General features: G+C 38.8%; 1 long non-coding RNA gene across 1 annotated transcript; it reads left to right on the plus strand.

Moving 5' to 3' along the window:
* The first annotated feature begins 6,283 nt into the window (after positions 1–6,283).
* Positions 6,284–9,556, plus strand: LOC123390950. Its single transcript, XR_006605544.1, has 3 exons — positions 6,284–6,867; positions 8,918–9,072; positions 9,474–9,556. It is a non-coding gene; the product is annotated as an uncharacterized LOC123390950 (long non-coding RNA).
* Positions 9,557–10,936: the final 1,380 nt, after the last annotated feature.

Consider the following 10,936-nt stretch of genomic DNA (forward strand, 5'->3'; position numbering starts at 1 on the left):
TCTGGACCTAACATCCCCCACTCCAGATCCTCCCACCCGTGTCTCAGGGAAACATTCAAAGTGGACTGGGCCCAGGTGGAACGTAAATCAGTATTTGAACTAAGTTAAGTTTGTTGGCTTAATTAAGATATACATGTCTTTTAAGTTATCAGCAGTAAACAGGAAACTTCAAAGTTTACTGAAGGTCAAATAAACTCATGTTGTTTGTTAAAATTTCTTAGCAAAGAGATGACTAAACTGATGATTAATTGTCTGTCTCAAAGTTTTAATGGATAATTTCTGAGATAGCTTTCAAAGTCTTTGGTAACCTGAAAGTTTAAAGCTTTGCTTGGATGACAAATGGAATTAAATTATGGACATCTAGGTCTTAACCAAATGGGATAAAACGCTAAAGCATTGATTACTGGAACTAGGTTTGTACTTTTGACTTCTTACTGCAAAGAAACTAAGAATATTTAAATCTGTTGGTAAACATGTTTTGTGTTTAACTGATTGATAAATTTGCCATCTAAAGAATTCTGTTGTAACAGTTCACAATTGGTTTATATTTAATCTTCAGTAGAGGTTAAGGTATTTCTAAAAGTATAAAATTCTGCTAAGTGTAACCAAGACTAATAGAAATAAGGGAAACAGGGGCGCCTGGGTGGCTCAGTGGATTAAAGCCTCTGCCTTTGGCTTGGATCATGATCCCAGGGTCCTAGGATTGAGCCCCGCATCGGGCTCTCGGCTCAGCAAGGAGCCTGCCTCCCCCCTCTTTCTCTGCCTGCATCTCTCTGCCTACTTGTGATCTCTGTCTGTCAAATAAATAAATAAATAAATAAAATCTTTAAAAAAATTCCATAGAGTTCTCTTCAAATGCAAACATGTTATTTGCAAATAAAAGTTTTATATACATAAGCAGAGGCACCTGCTGTCAGTCAGGGCAAAGAGACCAATTTGGATATCTGTCTTATACCCTCGCCATACTGGTTTTCTGTTGTTGTTTACTTAGGTACTCAGCTTTTTAAGACTCAAATTCTTCAATTTGTAATTGCTTTAAAAACATTTTACTTCATCTTTTCTCATATTTATTCCATTAGTGTCACACTGACTAGGACTTTCAATACAATGCTGAATACAAGCAGTGAGAACAGGTATCCTTACCTTATTCCCAACCTTAGGGAGACCTGTTCCAAAGTTCACCATTGAATATGATGTTAGCTATATGTTTTTCCTACATTTTTTTTTATCAAGCTGAGGAAATTCCTTTCTATTTTTAGTGTGCTGATAACTATTATGAGCATGTTGAATTTTTGTTGGTAAACTTTAACAGAAAAGTTGTGAAAATAGCACAGATTGTTCCCATAAATCCCACAACAGTTTTCCCCTATTGTTATCTTACATTATGGTACACTGGTCACAATTAATGAACCAATGCTAATACACTATAAAGTATTAATCTGATAACCTTATTCAGATTTACTTAGTTTTTATCTAATATCCTTTTTTCTGTTCCAAGATCCCGTCTAGGACACCATGTGACATTTAGTTGTCATATTCCGCTAGGTTACTCTAGCTGTGACAGTTTATCAACCTTTCCTTGCTTCTGATGACATTGGAAGTTTTTAAGGAATATTAGTTAGGTATTTTGCAGAATGTCCCTCAAATGAGACTGATCTTTTTCTCATAATTATGGGTTAATGGGATTTTGGGGGGAAAACAAGCAAAGCACCATTTTCATCAAATCATGTCAAGTATAATACTACCAGGATAAATTTTCACTGATGAAGTTAACTTGATCACCTACCTAGGGTAGTGTATATCAGATTTCTCCATTATAAAATTACTCTTTTTTCCCTTTCCAGACTGTGTTCTTTGGAATGAAGTCATTATGCACAGCCCACATGCAAGGATTGGAGAGTTATAATGCACCTCCTTGGTGGTGGAGTATCTATATACATTATTTCGAATTCTACTGGATGGGATATTTGCTTATTCACCCCCACTTATTTATTTACTAAATCATTTATTTGCATCATGTATTTCTGGATATTTATAAATTCGGTTATAATCCAACATGATATTATGCATTTTGTTGCTTCAATTGTTCAGTGCTAGCGACTGGGAGCTTTTTCAGTTGGGTTGTACATCCTTTTGACTCACCCCCATCATTGTGGGCTTTTTAAAAACTGAGATGTAGGGGACCCTGGGTGATTAAGTTGGTTGGGTTTCCAACTCTTGGTTTCAACTCAGGTTGTGATCTCATATGTCCTGAGATCAAGCCCCACACTGGGACCCATGTTCAGCAGGGAACCTACTTGAAGATTCTCTCCCTCTCCCCTCCCCCCAACTGTGCATGTGCTCTTAAATAAAATGTGAGGTGTAACTGACATATACCATTGTATTGGTTTTAGGTACACACACAATGATTTATCTATATAATATTGTGAAATCATTACCAAATCAGTGTAACTAATATCCATCACCACACATAATTACAAAATTTCTTCCAGTGATGAGAACTTTTTTTTTTTAAAAGATTTTATTTATTTATTTGACAGAGAGAGATCACCATCACCACACACCCTAATCATACAAAAGCGGCTTTGAGCCTTCCAGTGATGAGAACTTTAAAGATTTATTCTCTTAGCAACTTTCAAATATAAAACACAATACTGTCAACTATAGCTATCATGCTGCACATTATTTCCCCACAAATTACTTATAACTGGAAGTTTGTGCCTTTTGACTACCTTCATCCATTTCATCCACTCCTGACTTCTTGTCTTTGACATCCGCCAATTTATTCTCTGTATCTATAAGTTTTTTTTTATTCCATATATAAGTAAAAACACACAGTATTTGTCTTTCTCCAACTTATTTTGCATAGTGCCCTCAAAATCCATCCATGCTGTTGCACATGGCAGTATTTCCTTCTTTGTGACTGAATAATATTCTTCTGTGTGTGTTTGTGTGTGTGTAACATTTTCTTTATCCATTCATCTGTGGATGGACATCTAGGTTGTTTCCATTTCTACTACTACTATTACAATAATACTGCAGTGACTATGGTAGTGCAGTTATCTTTTCAAGATAGCAACTTTGTTTTCTTTGGTTAAATACCCAAAATGGAACTGCTGGATCATATGTAATTTTTTATTTTTTGAGGAACCTCTTTACTGTTTTCCACAGGGGCTTCACCAATTTACATTTCCAGCAACAGTGTACAAACAATCCACACTCATAGTTATTTCCCCAACATATGTTATTTCTTGTCTTCATAATAGCCATACTAACAGGTGTGAAATCTCATTATAGTTTTGAATTGCATTACCCTGAAGATTCATGACATTGAGCACCTTTCCATGCACTTATTGGCCAATTATATATCTTCCTTAGAAAAATGTCTATTCAGTTCCTCTGTCCATTTTTTAAATTGAATTTTTCCTATTGAGTTGTGAGTTCTTTGCATAACTTGGATATTAAACCCTTACAGATATATAATTTGCAAACGTTTTCTCCCATTCTGTAGGTGGCCTTTTCATTTTGTTGGTCTCCGTTGCTGTGCAGATTTTTTTGTTTGAAAATCCCACTTGTTTAGTTCTGCTTTTGTTGTTTTTGCTTGTGTGTCAAATCCAAAAAATCACAAAGACTAATGTCAGGAAGCATATCTCCTGTTATCTTCTAGGAGTTTTATGGTTTCAAGTCTTATGTCAAATCTTTAAGTCATTTTGAGTTGATTCTTGTGTAGAGTGTAAGATCAGTTTCATTCTTTAGCATTTGGCTGTGCAGCTTCCCCAGCATCATTTATTAAAGAAACCATCTTTTCCCCCATTGTACATTCTTGGATCCTATGTCATAAATTAATTGAAGATATAGCACGAGATTATTTCTGGGATCCATTCCATTCATCTATGTGTCTATTTTAATACCAATACTATACTGTTTTGATGGCTGTATCTTTGTAATACAATGAAATCAGAAGTGTGATGCCTCCAACTTTGTTCTTCTTTCTCAAAGATTGCTTTGGCTACTCAGTCTCTTGTGTTTCAATATACATTTTAGGATTCTTTGTTCTATTTCTTTGAGAAATGCTATTAAAATTTTTAAAAGGATTGCACTGAATCTATAGATTACCTTAGGTAGTACGGACATTTAAACAATGTTAATTCTTCCAACAAATGAGCACAGAATATCTTTCATTTGTGTCTTCAATTTTTTCATCACTGTTTTATACTTTACAATATACAGGTCTTTCAGCTCCTTGGTTAAATTTATTCTTAGGTATTTTCTTTTCCATGCAATTCCAGATGGGATTGTTTTCTTAATTTCTTTCAGCTCGTTATTCATGTATACAAACACAACTGATTTTCTGATGACTTTATATCCTCCAACTTTACTAATTTCATTTATTAGTTCTAACACATTTTTGGTGGAGTCTTTAGGGTTTACTGTACATGTCATTTCAAGTAGAGACAGTTTTACTTCCTCCTTCCCAATTTGATGACTTTTCTTTTTCTTGCTTAAGGATTCTAGCTAGGACTTCCAGTACTATGTTGAATTAAGTGGTGAGTGTGGGCACCTTTGTCTTATTTCTGATCTTAGAAATAAAAACTTTTAGCTTTCGCTATTTGGCACAATGTTAACTGTGGGTTTGCCGTATATGACTTTCATTAAGTTGAGGTATATTCCCTATATACCTACTTTGTTCAGGATTTTTATCATGAATGAATATTGACCTTTGTCAAATGCTTTTTCTGAATCTACTGAGATGATCATATGATTTTTTATTTTTCATTTTGTTAGTGTGGTGTATTTCATTGATTTGTAGATGGTGAAACATCCTTCCAATCTGGAATAAATCCCACTTGATCACTGGGTATGATCCCTTCAATGTATTGTTGAATTTGATTTGCTAGTATTGTGTTGAGGATTTTTGCATCCATGTTCATTAGGGATATTTGCCTATAATTTTCTTTTCCTGTAGTATCCTTGTCTGGTTTTGGTATTGGGTAACACTGGCCTTGTAAAATAAGCTTGGAAGTATTCCCTCCTATGTTTTGGAAGAGTTTGAGAAGGTGTTAAGTCTTTAAATGTTTGGAAATAATTTTTTTATTATTGCATAATCTGAGGATTCATATGTTTCTTCAGTAGTAGGAAATTCTCAAATGTTAACATTCTTCTTATCTCCTCCCCCTCGTTGACTCTATTGATTCTCTGGAACTCTGATTACAAATAGGTTGGCATTTCTCATTCAATGGTACTGCCTCTTGGCCTATCCTAGTTTCTATCTCTATACATCCGAATTCTCTTCTCTTTAATTTCCTCTAATTGTTAAATTACTCACCACCCCCCTCCCCACCCAGGTATATCAAATCAGTTAACTGCTTTAAGGTCTGTCATTTTTCAAACCTGTCTAGTGTGTGTGGGTTTTTTTTTCAAATATTTTATTTTATTTATTTATCTGAGAGTGCACAATCAGGGGGAGGGACAGAGGGAAAGGCAGAAGCAGACTCCCTGCTGATCAGGAAGCCCAATGCGGGGATTCAATCCCAGGAATCCTGAGATCATGACCTGAGCTGAAGTCAGACACTCAACTGACTGAGCCACCCAGGTGACCCACCGTCTAGTGTTTTTGTTTTTGTTTTAAGATTTTATTTATTTATTTGACAGAGATCACAGGTAGGCAGAAAGACAGGCAGAGAGAGAGGAGGAAGCACGCTCCCCGCTGAGCAGAGAGCCCAATGTGGGGCTTGATCCCAGGACCCTGAGATCATGACCTGAGCGGAAGGCAGAGGCTTTAACCCACTGAGCCACCCAGGCGCCCCTCGTCTAGTGTTTTTAATAGTATTTGCTTTCCCTGTGTGTTTTTTTTTTAACTATATATTTCGATTATCATCTTAACAGTAGTTACTGTATACTCTCCAAGCAGTAGTTCTGTATCCTGAAAGGAGTAAGAATGACTTGGAAGTACTGGGAAATTAATTGATAACAAAGCTGTAGATAATGTGTGGATTTTGGCCCCCTGAGACCCAAGAGGGAGTGCCACTAACATTATATGCAGAAGAGGTAAGAGCAAAAATTATACTTGGAGGAGCACCTGGGTGGCTCAGTGGTTTAAAGCCTCTGCCTTCGGCTCAGGTCATGATCCCAGGGTCCTGAGATTGAGCCCCACATCGGGCTCTCTGCTAGGCAGGGAGCCTGCTTCCCTTCCTCTCTCTGTCTCCCTCTCTGCCTACTTGTGATCTCTCTCTCTGTCAAATAAATAAATAAAATCTTTTAAAAAAATTATACTTGGAATACCAAGTAAGTAAATTCAGTTTCTTGCTCAGATGGACTAAGCTGTACTCAAGAAATTCCTAGTCCTGATGTGGATCCCCAGAATCTTTCCTGTGGGTCTCCTCTGTTAAAACTTCAAGGGAGAATGAGTATGGCATATGTATGAAGGAGAGAACATGGCTAACTTCTGTCTCTACTTCAGATACTGGAATCCCTGGTGTTGAAGGAAGTAGTGGCTGTAATCCAGACTTGCTTAACATATTTGGACTATAGATACACTTTTTTAAAATAAGTCAGTTTGGGAGATAGAAGTCAAGATTATTCTCTCATGAAGCTAAGAAATGTATATATTTTCCACAGTATGCACAGCCAAGTTTTCTGAAGAGACTGAGATTTTACCCTATGTGATGGCTATTGAGCTGGCCTATTATGGTTTCATGAAAGCTGGCAGAAGACACGAGATTTCTGGTCGAAAACAGGACTTTACTCATGGCACACCAAGAAACTTGAGCTTCTTGTATCAGTTCTCCATGTCCCCAAAGTCCCAGAGACATGAAGCAGGTGGGCCTAGACAGATGCCTACCCACAAGGTCGTGGGTTATGTTACAGGTGAGGAACACTGAACCTGAAGAGCATGCTACTTTCTAATAGCCTATGAGCAAATCTCTTTGCCTAGAGTGAGATATTTTCTTATGCCTCAAATTTGCTTGCTTCAAGCACAACCCTGAGAATGTCCTGATAAAATGTAGTTAGAGCTCTGTGGTTTTGGTATACCCAGTATATTAGTTTGCTAGCACCACCATAACAAAATATCACTGACTTAAACAACAGAAATTAATGGCTTAAACAACAGAAATTAATTTTCTCACGTTCTGAAAACTAGAAGTCCAAGATCAAGGTGTTAGAGTTGATTTCCTCTGATGACATACTCTCTCTGGCTTGCAAATTACTTCCTTCTTGCTGTGTCTTCACATGATCATGTCTTTGTGTGTCCAAGTATCTTGTTATAAAACATCAGAGAGATTGGGTTAGAGCTCACCCTACAGGTCCTTATTTTAACTTAATCACCTCTTTATTATTTTTTAAAAAGAATTTATTTATTTGAGAGACAATGAGAGAGAGAGAGGCAGAGGGAGAGGGAGAAGCAGGCTCCCTAATGAGCAGGAAGCCTGATTTGGGGCTCAATCTCAGTACCCTGGGATCATGACCTGAGCCAAAGGCAGACACTTAACCAGCTGAGCCACCGGGTACCCTTTAATCACCTCTTCAAAGGCCTTATCTCCAAATACAGTCATATTCTAAGGTAGTGGGGGTTAGGGCATTGTGATTTTTAAAATTTCATTGACAGAGAAGGAGCACAATTCAGCTCAAAATACTCAGCAATACAATTTTTACTCTAGATAATACTTCACTGTTCTTATATTTACATGTTTCCAACAATACAATTAACAATAATGTTGAGTCAGTTCAAAAGTATGAAAAAGAAAATTTTGGAATTTTATGGAAAGAAAATTAAAAAAAAAGGCAGAGTGCATTGAATTTGCAATCCAAGGTAGTTGAACAAACATTCTTTTGTGAAGATTTAACATTCGATTTTTTTTCATATTAAAAAAGTCCTTTTTTAATTAAGTTTATTGACCACCTTATAGTACATCATTAATTTTTGATGTAGTGTTCAAAGATCCACCATTATACATAACACCCAGTGCTCATCACAACATGTGCTCTCCTTAATACTCACCACCCTGTTACTCCCTTCTCTGACACCCCTCCCCTCTGAAACCCTCAGTTTGTTTCCTGGGGTCCATAGGTTCTCATGGTTCATCTTCATCTCTGATTTCTCCCTCTTCAGATTTTCCTCCCTTCCCTATGGTCTTCTGTGCTACTGCTTATGTTCCACATATGAGTAAAAATAGGATAATTGTCTTTCTCTTCTTTTTGAGATCATGACCTGAACTGAAGGCAGACACTTAACCAACTGAGCCACCCAGGCACCCCTAAAATTTTCTTGACTACTATATCCAATAAATATAAAGATGGTTTCATTAGATAACAGTCTCTTTCCTTATAATAACTAATTTGTGTAAACAGAAATTATATCACCTGCGTAATATTCTCTCATTGATGTCATGGGCTTTCTCAACCATCCCCATCATCCTGATCACTAATTTTGTGCAAAATCGTTTCAATGTGCAGCAATTTTTGTTCCTAGATAAAACCAGGTGTAAATCTTTTGGATTATGTACACCCTGGGAAAATTAAAGTTTCCAAATATACGCAGCAATTATCTACACGATTTCAGGGAGCTGTGGTTCCCTCTACACCTATAAATACAAAGGACCCCTGTTAAGAAATCCTGGTCTTGGGGCGCCTGGGTGGCTCAGTGGATTAGGCCACTGCCTTCGGCTCAGGTCATGATCTCAGTGTCCTGGGACAAAGACCCACATCGGGCTCTTTGCTCAGCGGGAGCCTGCTTCTCTCTCTCTCTCTCTCTGCCTGACTCTCCGCCGACTTGTGATCTCTCTGTCAAATAAATAAATAAAATCTTTTAAAAAAAAAAAAAAAAAAGAAATCCTGGTCTTGGTCACGTGAATTCTAGCTCAGTCCCTTAACTTGTAAACACACGTCACAAACTCACGTTTTCATTGCGTAACTACAGAAACCTGAACGGGAATAATCAGAGTCACTACGGTACTGAGCATTTATGTTCTATGGCTACAACCGCTGTGACCTCAGACGTGTTAACCAGAATGAAGCAAGACTGTTCACACGTGGTTTCTTCCTCAAGGGCTCAAAGAATGCTGATATTCTCAGGTATGTAAATGGACCCCAGAAAACTCCTAAGAAGGACAGTCCCAGGAAGGAATACTATTCTTGGAGTCTCTCTATCCACACATTCCTAGAAGCCAGTGTCGGGATAATTCATGATCTAAAATTCCCGTCCTAATAGCTGGTCTCAGTATGTTTTCCCGCCAGCAGTCACTTCTCTGTAGTAGTCACACGTGGCTGACAGGAAGGTGGAGGAAGCGGCAGCGAACCCAGAGCCAGCGGTCCCAGGGCCACTCACCATAGAGCTACCACAACCCAAGCTCAGATGAACGACACGCACCTTACGCCTCCGTCACAGGAAAGCAACCACGCACCTATCCTAGTCTTAACCACTGCACCCTAGCTCCGCCTCCCACAAATACGCACCCTTTCCGTCCTTCTCACAGGGGCACAAGCACTCTCCTCTGCGGCTCGAGCACCCACAGGCCTGAGGGGACCGCCACTCGCCGTCCACGCGGACTCCACGCTGCGTCCGCACAGCCTTTTCCGCGGCGGCACACAAGGATGTCTGCCTCATACTGGGGCCACTCACGCGCGGCGCCCAACAAAGGACACGCTGAGAGAGCCCGAGGTCCCAGTCACGACGCGCACCGTGGAACACGGAGCGTAGGGTCGTAAAAGTCCTGTAAAGTAAAGCCTCACGGCCCCGCGCGAGAAACTGGGAGACTTCTGGGAGTGGCCGCTCGGCCTGGCCGTGCGCAAGCACACAGGACAGACCTGCTGGAGGCCAACTCCAGAGGCGAAGGGTTGATGTCCGGGTTGTGCTTGCTTGAAGAAGGCGAGTCCGGCTGATACCCGACCAGGGAGCTCTGAGAAGGGCACTGCGGAGCTTTTCTCTTCCAAGGCCTCAGGCGTGTGTGTGAGGGTCCGCCCTGTTGTGAGGGTCAGTGATGTGGCCCCGAGGACCATGGTGTGCTTGCCAGGCTGTGAGCATCTGAATGTGGGATGCTGAGTTTGTTGTGTCCCCTGAAATAAAGACAGCCTGTTCAGTAATGTATGTAAATATCAACTTTTATACTCAGGGAAAGGTCTAGAGTGTCCAATGAAGTGTTAAGGAAATGATTATAAAGGTGACGTGACATTCTTCATTCCATTGCATTCTTCATCCTTAGAAACATTAAAGATGGACTGAATTAATTAGAAATGGCAAAAAAAAAAAAAACCCTGAAGAAATATCTTGTAAATAATTTTATTATTTTGGTTTAGGCTACAGGTTTTCTAAACATAAGCAAGGCGAGGAATCCAGAGAGAATTTTCACATAATCGTTATTTGTAAATCTTTATGGTTATTTATAAATACCCCAAATATTTGAATAGTATAAGTAAATAAAGCAAAACCAAAAACAACATCATGAATTTGGGGGAAATATTTATAACATTAAATGGACAAACAAGTATTAATTTAATGTCTGTCACTTAAAATATTGGTCAATACCCTGAAGAAAAGGAGCAGAGACTAAAAAATTAATCATTCACAAATACCAATAAAGTAGTCAAAAAACATAGTGGAGCCACAACCTAAGACTTCTTGATTATGAAGGGGTGGAAAAGTAATCACTTCTGAGCAGCTGGCTGAGACCCCTGTAATAAAAGACAAGATTAACAGCAGAAAAACAGCTTATCGAGATGGGCAGCAGGTATCACCTAGGAGAAATCTAAAACAAAAACGGCTCAAATAGGTGGCTTAGAATTCCAGATTATATACCATCGTCAACAAAGCATACGTTTATAGAAAATGACAGGACAAAAGAAAGCAGTTTTAGGCTTCTAAGAGCAGCAAACTGTGGGAAGGTAAGTATCAAGAGGAAACAAATGGAGTAGGGTTTGTTTGCAGATTCCTCTGATGCCC

The sequence above is a fragment of the Mustela putorius genome, unplaced genomic scaffold (assembly GCF_011764305.1).
Source record: "Mustela putorius furo isolate JIRA1106 unplaced genomic scaffold, ASM1176430v1.1 tig00000174_pilon_pilon_pilon, whole genome shotgun sequence".
Taxonomy (NCBI): Eukaryota; Metazoa; Chordata; class Mammalia; order Carnivora; family Mustelidae; genus Mustela; species Mustela putorius.